The sequence below is a fragment of the Balaenoptera borealis genome, assembly GCF_965194805.1.
Source record: "Balaenoptera borealis genome assembly, chromosome: 17".
Lineage (NCBI taxonomy): Eukaryota > Metazoa > Chordata > Mammalia > Artiodactyla > Balaenopteridae > Balaenoptera > Balaenoptera borealis.
The window spans coordinates 6503445-6519648 of NC_138876.1; positions in this window are offsets into that span (position 1 = coordinate 6503445).

Genomic DNA, 16204 nt, shown 5'->3' on the forward strand with positions numbered 1-16204 from the left:
GTTGTCTATTGCTGGCACTGAGAGGAAAACGCTGATGCCACATGCTTATTTCTCTTTCATTAGATGAAAAAGCACGTGCTGAGTAGAAGCGATCACATGAACAAATGCACAGAAATGTGTAAGAGAGTGATATGCGTAGCAATCACATTTAACCACCTACCCAACATACCCTGTCCCTTTCTTCCTTCATAATCAAAGCCTAGTTTGGTTTGGAAGCAGCATGATCATCTCTAGAGAGACACTTGCTTTCCTCAGCATCCACTGATCTATGAAAATTAATCAAAAATCTTCCCTCTGATAATATTTTTTTCCTTATGAAACACAAGTATATATATGGCTTCACTGTTTCCCCTTACCCTTTCTTTCTGGCTTGAACAAGCGTGTGGTGCCTAACACTGTGGCAGCCATCTTGTGTCCAAGATGAGCTCAAAGACCTCCATCCTCTAGGTTCCAACTTCAGCATCACCTTTTCAGACAGGCTTCCCTGACCACCTTCACGTGGACCCTCATTCCATGCTTCTTTATATCTCTTCCTTTGCTAGTTCCTTCATTGAATTTATTTCAAGCGGAAAAAAAATTATTTTTCAGTATACCTCTATTAATATTTTTCTCTCTCCCGTTAAAATGTAAGCCGCTCCTTGAAGTCAGGGGCGGTGCTAGGCACAGAGTGGCAGCTAATAAATCAATGTTAAATATGCAAACTCCTGAAGGCAGGAGCTCTCATTTCCAAGCCCCTCCCTTTCCAGTTCAGCCCCCAGGATTGGCTGCCTCGTTTGGAAGCTGGACTTTGCCACCTGCCTTTGCCACAGCACAGCTGTGGGACCTTCAGTTTTCTATCCAATCAGTAAGGGCGGTGGGACCCAATCATCTCCGAGGTCCTTTTTAATCGAACAACTGATACGCTGGTCCCTAACATTTCTAGGTTTTTCTTCTGATTGTAGAGTTTTTAAGACATTTTTGATCATGATCTACCAGCAGTAATAAATTTTACATCACAACTGACCACATTTACTCGGTCAGGAACTGTATTGCCTTATGTTTAAAAAACACTAACTTGTTTACAAGACCTGTTAATGGTTTGTAACCTGAAGTTTGAAGAACTTTTCAGATATTTCTGTCCCATGCAAGCCCCTATTAAACTATGTCTTACTTGGGAAAATATTTTTAGCAATGATATTACTAATAATACATGAGATAATATTCTTATATATTATTATATAATATATAGCATGAATGAGAAGATATAATAAAATGTAATAATAATAATATAATTAAGTTATAAATCTAACGTGTGTACAGCTCTTCGGAGCACACAGATTACCATCACACAGAGTAGCTCATTTATTTATTGTGTCAACTCTCTAATGAGGGTAGACATTTTTCATATGAGAAAACTAGCTCAGAGAGCAAATAGTATATCTAAGAACACTTTGCAAGCTAGTGCCAGAGCCAGGGCTCAAACCAGGATTTTAAACTCCTTGTTCAGACCTCTTTCTCTTCATTAAATGCCAATTAAGGATGCAGATACCTTAGATGAACCCTTTCTGTCACTCTGGCCATTGTCTCTCTCTGCTGTAGCATCCTCTCTGGCTCAGTTCCGTTCACTGGAAGCTCCGGAAGTCAGGACAGGGACCCTGAAGGAATCAAGAAGCACGCACAGGCTCACCCCAGATGCCTGAAAAACTTCATCACAAAGATCTCAACCCAGGCTCTGCCACGTATTTATTGCATGGCCTGTAGCAAGTTATTTGACTTCTCTGAGACTTAGTTTCCTCATCTGTACATGGGGGATGATTCCCATGGTTCTACCAACCTCAGGGGCTTGTTGTGAAAGTGCTTGTGGAGATCCTTAGGCAGTTCGAGCCTCTGGATTTTTTTCAAGAATCTTCCCTCTGCCGGCGATGTCTGCCCTTCTGCTTGGCACAGACTAGACGTTACTTATACCTCATTCACACATCTCCTCTTGGGCACTCCTGTGTCTTATTCTAACTTTGATTTCAGCTATTTCCGTGTCCCATTAATATGTGCTTCCCGTACATCACATAGTGCTTAGATATAGTGGGTGCTCATTCATTCATTTCAAAGCAACATTCCTTGTACTCTACGCTCTAGACCTGGGCTACGTTCTGAGTAGTTATCCAATAGGAAGCTTAAATGCCTGGGAGGATATCAGTATTTTCATCATTTGCCAATTATGTGGGAGGAATCACAACACATATTCCACAAAGAAAGTGTTACGTGATGTTCTCCTAGTGGTTGATGGCTTTCAGTGGGACCCATATGGATCGTGGTGTCCACAGGAAATGTCACTCATCCCTGTGCATGGTGGCATAAGGAATGACCTGTGGAATTACAAGTAGAATTTTGTAGTCAGGTGGCTGCAGACGGTGCATTGCTCAGTGAGGTCGTCATCTAGGGAGAGAGAAAGGGCCACCTACTTTATTTATGTGCTGGTGAAGACTTAACCAAATGTAGAAAGTGTTACTCTGAAACTGTTTCTCAATCAGCAGCGGGGTCAGAGTGCATGGGGCACGAAGGATTCTTGAGGAGATACTAAGCAATGCAGAAACAAGAGTGAGGGCTCTGAAGTCAGATGAAGCAAGTGGGACAGTGATAGGAGATAAGGTCAAAGAAAGACCAGGGAGTCAGTGTGTGTGGACAGAACCAGCTGCATAATTCATAGTGCCCAGGGCAAAATGAAATTGCAGGGCCCCTTGTTCAGAAATTACTAAGAATCCCAAGACTGCAGAGCATAAAGCAATCACGGGCCCTTCTGAGCCCGGCTGCATGGCCCTCACACCACGACGACAGCCGTGCGTAGGACCTGGTAAGCCACCGCTTACCACTTGGACTACTCAGTGAGAAGTCACCGGAGAGCTGAAACCAGGGGGTACAATGAACGGTTTCACTTAAATCACTGAATGTTCTGGAGCAGGTGCGGCAGGGGAGGAATGGAAGCAGGGAGATCACTGTCATCGGAGAAAGGGGTGGCTTGAGGTAGGATCTGGCAGTGGAGGGGTTAGATCCGAGGTATTTTTTGGAGGTAGAGACATCAGGATTTGGTGGTGGGTTGAATGGAGCTTGAGGGTCAGGGAGAACATGAGAGCATCTTCTAAGTTTTTGGTCTGAGCTGTTGAGCGGATGCTGATGCCGTTTACGGAAACATGAAAGACTGGAGGGAAACAGATTGTGAACGAAAACAGAGTCCTCTTGGAATTCATGTTAAATTCAAGATGTGGGTCAGACATGTGCGTAGGCAGTGTGGAGCAGACAGAGTGGTAAGGACCAGAGACAGAGTTTACTTCAGTCCACGGATGGTCCAAGAAGGCACCATTCAATAAGGAACGCTACATATGTCTTGCTACCCACCACCAACACGCAAAGCCATGCTGTCGTGTCCCAGCGCTGCCGCTTAGCAGCCATGTGCCCTTGGGCACATTCCTTCACCCCTTTACAGTCACAAAATAAGAATAAGCACACATATCTCCTAGGGCAATTGTGGAAATTAAAAGGGATAATGTATATAATGTCGAGTGCAGTGCCTGGCCAGCTGGAAGCACTATATCAATAGTTGCTATTAGTGGGCTTCCCTGGTGGCGCAGTGGTTAAGAATCCACCTGCCAACGCAGGGGACACAGGTTCAAGCCCTGGTCCAGGAAGATTCCATGTGCCGTGGAGCAACTAAGCTCGTGTGCCACAACTACTGAGCCTGCGCTCTAGGGCCCGTGAGCCACAACTACTGAGCCCACGTGCCACAACTACCGAAGCCCATGTGCCTAGAGCCCGTGCTCTGCAACAAGAGAAGCCACCACAATGAGAAACCCGCGCACGCCAATGAAGAGTAGCCCCCGCTCGCCGCAACTACAGAAAAGCCCAAGTGCAGCAACGAAGACCCAACGCAGTCAAAAATAAATAAATAAATAAAATAATAAAATAAGTTTATTAAAAAAAATAGTTGCTATTAGTAATATTAATACAAATCAGTTATCTATGAGTAAGATCAGTTGTCCTGAAATATTGTGCTTAAGGAAATTTAGCGTTCAAACAGAATGGATTCAACTCTGCAGATAGGCAAGAGGTATATTCACGACTCTCCTTCCCCTTCCCCAGGGAATGTCAAAGATCTGACTTTATTTAAAGGTAGAGTAGGTTAAGAGGCCAGACACTTGCATAAAAACTTCCCTTTTTTCTCTTTTTCCCTCCACATAATTGCTGCAGGATACCTCTGTTGTCCTCATATTGTTTTGCACACAGCCTTTCAAGGTCCTGGCTGAGGAGCCAGACCACTTGGTACCTAAAAGTTAAGCAAAATAAGATGTCTGAAAGCCAGAGAGGCTGATCTTGGCTCCAGAAAGTACAAGATGGACAGAAATATTTGGGATTTGATGTGGAGACGCTGATCGCATCTGAAATCTGAAAGATGAGACCCCCCCCCCCCGCCCCCGAAAAAAGACTTCATGAACCAGGAGAAGAGGCCAGACCTGGCTCCTTGGAGGAGGCTGGAGATATCCAGCCTGTGCCAGCTGGGGGTCCTGGTTCCCCCAGGTTCTCCCCTTCCTCGGGCTCTGCCAGCCAGACCTGCAATCATCTGTGTGCCTTATTTAATTGCTTCAATTAGGAAATGTACTAAAAAGTCCAGAGAATAATAAACAAAAACTCTCCGTCCAGATATTTGCTTCATAAATTATTCAACAGTAAAAGAAATGAAACATAAAATGGAAGTCCCTTCATTCCATTCTCCTTCTCTCCTGAGGAAATCAGGATCTAAAAATTGTACACATCTGATCAAATCATGTTTTGCTCTTTGGACTATCCATATATAGCTCCACAAGCCTAACATATTTTTGTTTTGTGTATATTAAAGGTTTTTATGGTCATATGAATCTTTTTGTAATTTGCTTTTCTCATTCAACATTATGTTGATAAATATGTTTTGTTCATTGATTATAATTGCTGGGCATCTAATTTCACAATTAGACACACTTTCTATATTGATGTGTAGGTAGGTTCTTTTTTCACTCACTGTTTCAAACAACACTGGCTTGACCACCCTGGGCATGACCAGCACACCTGCCGGTATCTCCCCGGGGCACTCTGACAGCAGACTTGCAGCGTAGAGGAGCCTGCCTCTCTTCGACATTAGCAGATAGTACCTGACCGCTTTCCTAATGGGCTCCTTGATTTACATCACCGCCAGTGATTATGAAAATTCTTGCACCTCCACAGTCTACAACTATGAGTTCTTTACTAGCGTGCTGAGTGGGAAAGGTATCTCCTTGTTGTTTTCATTTTATTTCTCTGATTGGTGGGATGCACCCTTTTCCAGATCCCCATTCATCAACGTCTCCCTGGCTGGGTTTTTATTGCCTGTAGCCAAACGTCATTCCTAAGGAAGGGAGGCATTTTTGACCAGTGTTAACTGACTTGCCAGGAACCACCTGGAGCTCAAGTGGGAGAGGGGGAGTCTCAAAGGACAAACTTCATCAGCTTCACGATTTTGCCCAGGGATCTAAGGAATCTTCTAATTTAATTTAATACCCAATTGTCCAAGATCAAACCTAAAAAAACTATATTCTCTAAAGTTGGATCTGTTCTACTTCTGACACGTGTCTCCTCCCCACTGCTTACCTCCGTGCGGGGTGCTTGAGGAACTCTCTGAGCTCGGGCATCTTGCCCAAGACTTCTAAAGAGTCAGTCTGGACTTAAAAGAAACCTCTATGCAGCCCAATCCTGAGAATATTTATCAAGTGTCAACTATGTACAATTCACTGGTTTTTCCATCAAATACGACGTATTCCCTTCAAGGGCCAATTAACAAAGTGATTAAAGAAAGGAACAGATGTATCCCTGCCCACCTTTCTCTTTTGAGAAGCCCCAAGCCTCAAGAAGTGGCAGTTTCTTCTCAGTTCCCCAGCCAGAGTTGACCTTAAAGCCCCACCAACTGAAGCAACAGGAGAGGTCCCAGACCCTGCAGCCTTTTGTCCCAAACACCTGGCTGTATCCTTGCCTGGGATCACCCTCAGGTGCCATCCTGCCTCTGTCTGCACATCATCAGGAGAGCTCCCGCCGTTGACTTCGACCACATTTGGACGTTAAAAAAACACAGATGGCCTTGTGGTTCCAGGCTCATTGCAGCATATTTCTCTGATAAGTGGTTCTCATTATGGGCTCGTCAGACAATTGAGGAAACGAGAGGTGGCCCCATCCTTGTGCCTGTCAGGTCTGGTTAATAAAAAATGGAAAAAAAAAAAAAAATGGAAACACAAAACTAAAGAGAGGAAAATTGCTAAGCTAAGAGAGGTCTTGGCACCAGGAGGCAGGAGGTAAAAAGGAAGGAGCACTTCCAGGCAGTTAGGTAGGATGGCTCCAGGCCAGACTGGCCCTGCCTGCTCCAAGGAAGTTCTGTCTCTACTCAGGGCCCAAGGCTCCCCAAACCCAGGAGGAGGAGGAGGAGCAGATACGAGCTTCCCATCTTTTGTTCCCCTTGACGTGATGCTCTGCCTTAGTGAACTTCCTCAGGTGAGCTCTGTCCTTGAGCCTTGGGACACTGCACGTACTACTGCACTGCTTTTGCTTTGGCTCTCATAGCTCATTTGGCTTCTCCATCTACCAGGGGACCCAATACAATCTAGAGGCTAGGAACATAGGCTGAAGACAGACCACGCAGGTTCAATCCCAGGTCCACCACCTATTAGCCATTGCTTTGCACTGATGGCCTGACCCCTCCCGAGCTCAGTGTGCACACAAGTGAAACAAAAAACAGCAGCAGCACTTGTTCTGCATGACTCCCGTGAGGTTGCGATGAGATGCTGCACCCAGAGCCCTTCGCACGACACCTGACTCACGCAAGCTCTCAAGCAATGTCGGCTCCATTAGGTCACAGCCGTGGTGGAGCCAGTTCCTTGCCACGGGCTCACTGTTTAACCGTCGTGGTGGTGGAGCAGTAAGCTCCACGAGAGCAGAGACACTGCTCAGAGTATGCCAACACCTCGCCCGTGAAGATGCTTAACAAACTGGTATTGAACGTGTAAGTACATTGAGGAAAACCGGCCCTGAGAACTGCAGGCACCCTCATGTCGGGAAGATGGAGAAACGAGTAACCAGTGATTCTCAGAAGGATGACATGGTGGGGACGGGAGTCATATATAGTTAAAAAAAACATATTAAAAATCACAAAAGAAACTAATACCAAAATAGCTATAAAATTCCAAAATGATTTTCACTTACATTAGTTAATTTAATAACCTCACCATCAAAGGGACTTCGTTATTATCACGATTAAAGTTTTATAGGAGAAACCTGTGATCGTCAGTGAGGTTAAGTAACTTTCCCAGGATCGCAGAGCTATTCATTTAGCAGAGGTGGGACGTAAACTCGGTCCTTTGAACTTCAAACTTGTGCTGTCTTTCCATTAAAAGCCCTGTTTACAGTTGGAAGAGCAAGGGCCACGCGTGGGCTAGGGGTGCATCTTGTTGCCGTTTGAAAAAAAGCCACACAGATATTAAAGTAAACTACTTCCCTTTAGGTCTTTCCTTTCATATTAGGTGGAGTTCAAAGTAAACCAGTTCTTGTAATCCTCCGATGATTTCTCGCCCTTGTGTATTGATCTGAGAAGTCTCTGGAGTACTTTGCTTTCCAAGTGTTCATCAATAAATGAAGAGGCTTTACCATCATCAGGTCACAAACAGAACAGGGAGTGCAGGGAAACTGGCAGACAAAGGACAGAATGTGTAGAGGACTGGGGGGCACTGGGTACACCTTTATCCTGACAGCCCCCGAAGAATTCCCAGCCAGTGACCCTGTTCCTTCTTCCCTCCTTCACACCTTTATCGGGTGTAACCGCATGAAACGATGCTTCTTGGCTGTGGCAGGAGTCTCAGTCCCACGGATGGGGGGCACCAGGGCCTGAAGGTCCTGTCTGGGAGGTCCCTGCTTTGGGGAGCACTGTCAGCTCCCAGGTCCACTGCTGAGCCCCGCTGGCCCCTAGACTTGGCTGCCTTCCCTCTCATACCCTTGTATGCTATTTCCCCAGTCCCCTCCTGCCCACTCCGCTCTCTCCAAGATGGTGGCAGAGCAGCAGGCCCCCACCCAACTTCCTGCCCTCTGCTGCATCCAAGGGCAGGGTCCCGGGCCTTCTGGTCCACAGGGTCTCACTTCCCAATGAGGAGGGGAGGGTGTGAGGTGAGAAGAGACCAGTGAGGGGAAGGATGAGTGCTCCAGGTCGAACCCCGTGGCCTTGCTCTGGGGTGCTGACCCTGCTAGACGACAACTCCCTACCCTCTTCCTGTTAAATGTCTTGTTCTAGGCCTGCAGGCAAAATTGGGGCTCATTCATAAGGAAGGACCAGGAGCCCCAAACTCTATCACGTGCCAAGTGCTGTGCTGGGTGCCAAAACCAAGAGTCACAGGATCCTCAGAAAGATCAAAACCAGCCCTTCCTGTGCCCAGTTCATGGATGAAAAGGAAGAAGATGAGAGGCACACAGATGGCACAGCTAGTGGGTGGTGGTCAGCACTCAAATCCCAGCCAGCTGGGACCCCGTCTCTTTCCAAGTGTCCATCTAATGCCCTCTTGTCCCACAGCTGGGGCCCTGTCACTAGGGGACCACTTTTCTTGAGGGCAGGTTTGGGGGCTCTTTCCCCACACTGGTACGCAGCATCCCATGCCTTTGTGCTGGAGCCTGGCTGAGGGGCTGTAGGGCACGAGAAGCCCAGCAGGACCCTGAGCTGTTAGTAGACGTGACTGCTTTGTTGTCTACTCTCCAGAGCAGCTGGTTGTTAGGGAGCAGTGCTTAGACGAGGCTGCAGTTGGTAACGTGGCTTGTTGGTTTGCATTTGTTTTTAGACCTCATTTCCCCGATGCTGGTAATTAGCACTTGGAAGGGTATCTGTGCTGATGGAATTGCCTGCCTGTAACGTTCCCTGGCTTCTCCAAGCAAAAAAGGGTTTCACCCACCCTTCCTGAGCCTGTGCATGTGAGGAAATAGGAATAATAAAGCGTAAGTCAATCTACGGTGGACCTGAGATGAACTGGACTTTCACCTACTGGCAAATGCTTCGTGCAACTTACTTCTGGCTTGATGGTGTGCCCCATGAAGCCACTCGGCCCAAGTTCTGGGTTCCAGTGTAGGCTCAGCCTCTTCCTAACGCTGTGCCCTTGGCATGAGGCCTAACTTTTCTGAGTTCTAGTTTCCTCATCTGTAAAATGGCAATAATTACAGATTAGAGATAATAGATGCAAAACACCTGACACAGAGTAGGCTACTATTATTACTATTATTATTATTATTATTTTATCCTGGTGTCGTAGTCATGGTTCTCCAGAGAATCCAAACCAACGGGATGAATATAAATATACATACACATATATACACACACACACATAGATTTATTCTAAGAAACTGGCTCATGTGATTATAAAAGCTGAGAAGCCCCAAGATCTGCATTCAGCAAACTGAAGACCCAGAAAAGCTGATGGTGTAATTCCAGTCTGAAGGCCAGTAAGCTCGGGATCCAAGAAGAGCCAAGGTCTTTTCTGGCCTTCAGACTTTCAGTTCAAGTCTGAAGGCCAGAAGAGACTAATGTCCCAGGTCAAGCAGTCAGGCAGGAGGAGTTTCCTCTTCCTTGCTAGAGGAGGCTCAGCCGTTTTGTTCTATTCAGGCCTTCAACTGATTGGATGAGGCCCACCCACATGAGGGAGGGCAATCTGCTTTACTTAGTTCACCGATTCAGATGCTAATCTCTTCCAAAAACACCCACCCAGAAACTCCCAGAATAGCATTTGAACAAATATTTGGGTATCTTGTTGCCCAGTCAAACTAATACAAAATCAACCACTGCACTTGGTACAGCCCAGTTACTTAGCAGTGAGCCCAGATAGGAGAAGCTGAGGACTGGCTTTCAGGCCCATGCTCTAGAAGGACAGCTGCTGAGAGGAGACAGGGGTAGCCTCAGCTGGGAGAGGCAGGTGATGCCAGAGGCCCAGAGGAGGCACTGGGCACCACTGGGACCAGAAGAAGGCAGCCTGTCAATGAAGAGACTCGGGTGCTGGCTGTTGGGAGTGAAAGCACACCCAGGAAGCCAATGTGCCAGAAATAGTTGAGGGTTCTGACCTAAGGGGATATGAGCATAAGAGCACTGAGTGTATCTGCTGCAGATGGGCAGACCAGGAAGGCTCCTTGGAGGAGGTGACATTGAAAGATGAGGAGGAGCAGAGGTGAGTCTAAGAGGCAGAGGAAGCCAGGCATGTAAAAGCCATCAGGTGGAGAGGACTGGGTTCTCCAGAAACTGAAAGAGCTGTGGAGAGTGGTGGATTGGGAAGGGGTCTTGGTAAAGTCTGCTCTCGCCTTCTTGTTTTATAAAAGGGAGGGGGAAAGGAAGAGGGAGGCTCAGAGACACTGAGTAACTTGCCCAGGTTCACACAGCCAGCAAGGTCACAGACCTCAGTGCTGACTGCATGAGCAGTTGGGGGCTGCGGGATGCAGGTAAGACCATGCTGTCCGAGGGGTGTTGGGGGACTAGAAAGGCAGCTCAGGGAGGTCAGCAAACCAGAACGAGCAGGAACACCCTGACCCCCGTTCCTCCCACTCCTGACCCAGGGAGCCTCCCGTGCTTGCTGTAGTTCTTTCTTAGAGTAGAAAAGCCTCTCAAGTACAGGGATGTAACTGAACAGACACAGTTATAAATAAAGTGACAGATACCATAGCAACAGGGAGAGCAAAATGAAATACATCATCTTATTGTAAAGGGCAAAATCTATGCTATATATACAACAAGCCAGCATCTCCTTCCTCTTTCCAGCTCTTTCCTACACAAACATTTCAGACTTCACATGCAACAGGCCTGTCTGCTCAACTGAAGCAATTCTGATACAGGATTTATACATATCTTTGTACACATCTACTTGTGTGCCCAAGTGTTTAGTTATATAAAGTACATCCAGCTCTGTACATAGAGATATACATCAGATTGTAGATATACATATTATATACCTGCAAAATACTAGGGCATAAGGATATAGGTTCTGTGGCAGATTATATTTTCCAAAGACGGCAACAACAATATCTCACATCCCGCATGTTTGTCTACAATGAGACCTTGACACTCTTCTCCTTGAGGTCTATGTCCCCTCCCTTTGAATCAGGAAGGGCTTATTACTACTTCACCCAGTAGAGTGTAGTGAAAGTAAAGCTGTGTGACTTCTGTGGATGTGAGAAAAGGCCAGGCAGCTGTCACCAGTTTCTCTTGGGCCACTGGTTCTAGGGGAGGCCAGTCCCCATGTAAAAAGTTCAATTACCCTGAGGCCACCATGCTGGAGAGACCATGTACTGACGTTTCAATCAAGAGTCTCAACTGAGCCCAGCCTTCCAGCCACACATATCAAGATGCCAGACGTGTGAGTGAAGCTATTTTGTATGCTCCAAATAAGTGTGTCCACCAGCCAAGTACCAAGAATGACCCCAGGTGATGCTATAGAAAACAAATAATCTGCCAAGTCCTGCCCAAATTTGGGACCCAATGGATTTGTGAGACATAATAAAATGGTTATCGTTGAACCCACTGAGCCTGGGGGTAGTTACTTACATCACACTAGAAAAGTGGAACATGTGCCCACATAAATATCACAATAGCCACCATCTACCAAGTGTCCAGCATGTGCCATGCCCTGTGCTGAGCCTTGACATTCATCATCTCATTTAATCCTCAAGTCAACACCATAAGGTAAGAATCACAGTCTCCAGTTTCCAGATGAGGAAACTGAGGCAGAGAAGGTTCGGAACTTGTCCTAGGTCTCAAGCAGGAGGCGAGAATGAGAGCCAGGTCTCCTGGCTGCAGAGTCCCCACCTCTAACCATTAGGCTAGACTGCCTCACTGTCGAGATTTGACTAGCGCATCCTTTTAGCTTTTTCTTATGCAGACTCACTCATGATTTTTCTTTTTTTTTTTTTTTTTTCCAGAAAAATGGGATTCTATTATGTATACTCTTGCGTAACTTGCCATTTTCAGTTAACATATTTCCGAGTCAATACATACAGATCTCTATTATCATTATAAATGGCCATGGCCCACTGCACCAGATGGGTTTACTCTCATGCATTTAACCAGTCCTCCTGGGGATGGATAGTTAGGTTGTTTAATTTTTTTTTTTTTTTTTAACCATTACAAGTAACGTTTTAGAGAACTGCTTCGCACATGTATCTTTTTGCTCTGGTATAATTATTTTCCTAGAACAAATTCCTATACATCAATAGATTGAGCTCTGCAAAGGCAGTATTTAAATTTCTACAATAGTGTACATGAGCTCCAGTTTATCCAAGCCATTGACAACGTGGCGGTTTCTCCATTGCTGTTAATGTCTGTCCTCGGCACCCTTTCAATGCTGGTTGAAAAGTCCTGTGGAAGTTGGTTAGAGGGCTCATCCTTCCCTCTTTGCAGAGTTAAAACTCACATTTCAGGAAAGACCTTAGAATGGAGTGGTGAAAGGTAGGAGCTCCATGTCCGACTGAGCTAGGGCTGAATCCCAGCTCCACCACCTTTTCTTATGACCCTGGACGAGTCATTTGACATTTCTGAGCCAGTTTACTTATGTGTAAAATGGGGGAAGAAATAGAACGTCCTCATGGTATTTGTGTAAAGATTTGATAGGACGGTGTAAATAAAGCATAGGGACTTACAGCTCACATGAAGCTAAGTTAGCACATAATATTATATTGTGTCCAAGGAAGGCCTCTCAACCTATCAAAGCATAAGAGTTTCTGAAGCTTTAGGAAAAGAAAAGGAGCTGGGGTGGAAAGCAGGTGGATCAAGCAGCATCCCCTGAGTTTCACTCTTCCTGATGTCCTACCATAATTTCTGACACTATCCGTGATACTCAATAGGCTGCTTTTGGGGTCAAAGCCAGCAGTAACTCATAACATCACATCGGTTTATAATAGTTAGCAAATTAGAAAATTACAAAATTATATGAGATTTATTATGGAAAAGTAGGGATTTCAGAATGGATATTAGCTGTGTGAGCATGCCTGGGCTTCCTGATCCATCTCCCTTTGAACTGAACTTGACTGTCCCCAATGGCAGGGCAGCACTTGCCCTGGCAGGTTTTCCCCACAGACGTGCGGGATGTCCGGTGCCTCCTCCCAGGCTCTCCAGTTAGATTAGTCTCTCTTCCTCTCTTGGGTAGGAAAACTGAGGAGCTGAAGGACAGTTGGGAGTAGAAGCTTGGGGTGAGAGGGAAAAGCGCCCCCTTTGCCACTCGCTGGGGGCTCTGGTTCTCTCCACCCGTTGGGATGGTCAGCCAGGGTACAACTCTGACTTTCAGAGGAGTCCAGGAAATGCCGCCCTCACTTTTATAAGTACCCACCAAACCCTTCCCCTCCTCTTCTTTCTCCTGGGACTCCTGGCAGCCTTTTAACTTTTGCCAAAGACTCCACAATGCAGTTCCCTGAATCTAGGCCAAGCACTCTCTATTCTTCACTCTGGATCTCCAATGACACCCAGTGCTTGTCCAATGGAGACACCCAAAGGTCCTGCATTGGGATTAAATGGCCACACAAGGATCCTCCGAGGAAGGTAACTCAGCCTGCCTGGGCTTTCTCTGTGTGGCCTTTTACTAGAACGGTGATAGTTTCTCAAAGACCTCCAAGTTAACCCAAACCCGAGGATCTTCTTAGATGCATCTCACCATCTGAAGAATCTAAATAGATAACAGAACAATAATATCACGGTGCCAATCTTTCTCAACAACCCCCTGACGACCAATTTTGAACCCCCTCCCCATCTACTAGTTATCCTTGGGGAAACGATGTTCTCAGGCCCCAGTTCCTAATCCAGACCACTGTCATCTGCCACTGTTATCAAAGACAAGCAGAATCTCAGGGGCATCTTAGGACAGCAGAGAGACACTTGGTTTCTGGATGCCAGCTAGTCTAAGCCAGTGGTCCAGATTCCTCACGTGTAAGTGAAGAACTCTCCCATCAGGAGGTTATTTTTCGTGCTGTGTTAATATCTCCCATTCACACACTTCTCTCTCAGAAGGTGGCAGTTGAACTACTCTGTCTCTTTGTAAAGTTGAGGCTTTGCAGTAGTAACCTTGTGTTATACATTTTTTTTTTTTTTTTTTTTGCGCATCACCCCCTCAGACTCTCCCCTTCCTCATGCTGCATTCAGACTCTCCTGAAGTCCATGCTCCCGTCAGCTCTGGGGTGATCCTGGCTCCTCCTGCCATGAAGAGTGTGCTTTGTCCAGGGCCACCGGCCTGAGCTTCGGTGGCCGCTGCCCCTACCTTGAGCTGTGGCATCATTTTAGTCCGCGAAGTTGATTTTTGTTGCAGCTGAAGCAGCATCCTTAGCAGCTTCCCAAGCTGAAGATGCAGGTGAGGCTTCTGGAGTTCTGAACCTCCGGGTTTTGTGAGTTCTGACACCTCCACCACAGCCTCGTCCCCAAAACTTTGCCTTTCCCGTCTTCGCCATTGTTCAGGCCTGGGTAACTGGCACGGCTTCAGTAGAAGCGAAAAATTTCCCTCTGTTGTACGTTTCCCTGTGGTCATGGCATGTGCCTCTGATCGTCCACTTTCCCCTTATTTCTAAATTCATTTCAAAATCATTTGGCTGAAATTTTAACTTGCTTCTTAAGTGGGCTTCTTTCCTTTTATGCCCCCTGGCTGAGTTCTCTCTCTCCTTTTCTTTTGATTTGCTCTCTTACTGTTAAGACAATTTGTTTTTCAAACACTGTCTGTATTTTACCTTGTAAGCACAGCACAGCAGAATAGATGGAGTCAAGAAGAGCTGGGCCTTCCAGAACTATCCATCGTTAAAATGAATATTGACCACACGTGTCCCTCTGAGTTGTACATTCCCCCCCAGGAATGGTTCCTCCATCAGGCCAACCTCTAGCCCAAGCCTTGACATCATCTCTCATCACTTTATTCCCCTGGAATAATCATGTCTTCTCTGGACCCCAATTCCATACTTCGTTTGAGTGTGCACGCTCACATTTTTCTGCACTGTTTCCCTTGGATGACACTTAATACGGCCAGCCTTCTCAGGTAACCCCTTTCAAATCTGTCTAGGTGTGCGTGACCACTTGGCCTGGCTCTCCTTGGGTCCAAGCAGGGCTTGTCCAGTTGTTCCATCGATGGTCTCCACCTGTGGCTTTGAGAATGAGCTTCTATTCAATACATACTTTCTGGACCTAGAATCCCTTCTGAGAGTCACTCTCTTCTGCCCCCTCAGCTCTTGACTCTTTCTCTCTGTATTAGATTTATTTGGTCCCTGCCATTTCTTATGATCTAGTAGCAACTAAAACACATCTTTCCTGTTGGCTCCATCTTCAAGGATGATTGGGCCCAGGTATATCTTCGTTTCCTTTCCATACCTGTCCAGCTTGCCCTCTATATCTCACTTACCTCCTCAGCTGTCTGGAGTGGACCCAGATCTCAGCCCCTGCAAAGGAAACCAGCCTTCTCCTGGGCTTCACTCTGACATCTTTCGTTTCCCTTTCCTGCTTTGGTAATAAATCTGAGGCACATTTTCAACTAGTTAATTCTTCTGTGATTTTGAAGGCAAACCATAATTAGAAAGAGAGTTCCATATGCAGAACTTTTAAATATCTTTCTTTTTCATCACATTTGTAAAACTGTTATTGCATTGTTTTCTAATTCAACATGAAAAGTTGACACAAACCCTACATAATAGGGATCCTGCTACTTTTTTTTTTTTTGTCTCTGATGACATCCACCACCTCGTAGTGGATAGAGCAGCTATCTGGCTCTCTGAAATCTAAAGTCACGACTGGGCTCGGGCATCCGTGCGGGGAGGGACTGATTCTGAGTCCGGTGCTCCCATTTTAAGGCATAACCTTCATACATTACTGCCTCTGTAGCCCACAGCGAAGTTAGCTGCTTTTCCAATTTTAAGTCCTGGCTTATGGTCCTTGCCGAGAAACACAGTAAAAGAAGCAAAAAATTATTCCTCCCACTGTCGACTAAAAAGCCCATGCACTGAAGCTCTGCCTGTTCTGAGGCAGGCCTTCCGCAGGCTAAAAGACTCTCTTTTTCCCATAAGCGGAGGCTTGCCTCATTGGTACTTGCTCAAGTCAGAATCAGCCAGCAACCCTTGAGAATCAGGACTCACTAATGGTCTGGGTCCAATGTCATGTTAACAGTCACTGGAGTACCTGCAGGAGAAGACGCTGCAAGCTGCAGGCGAA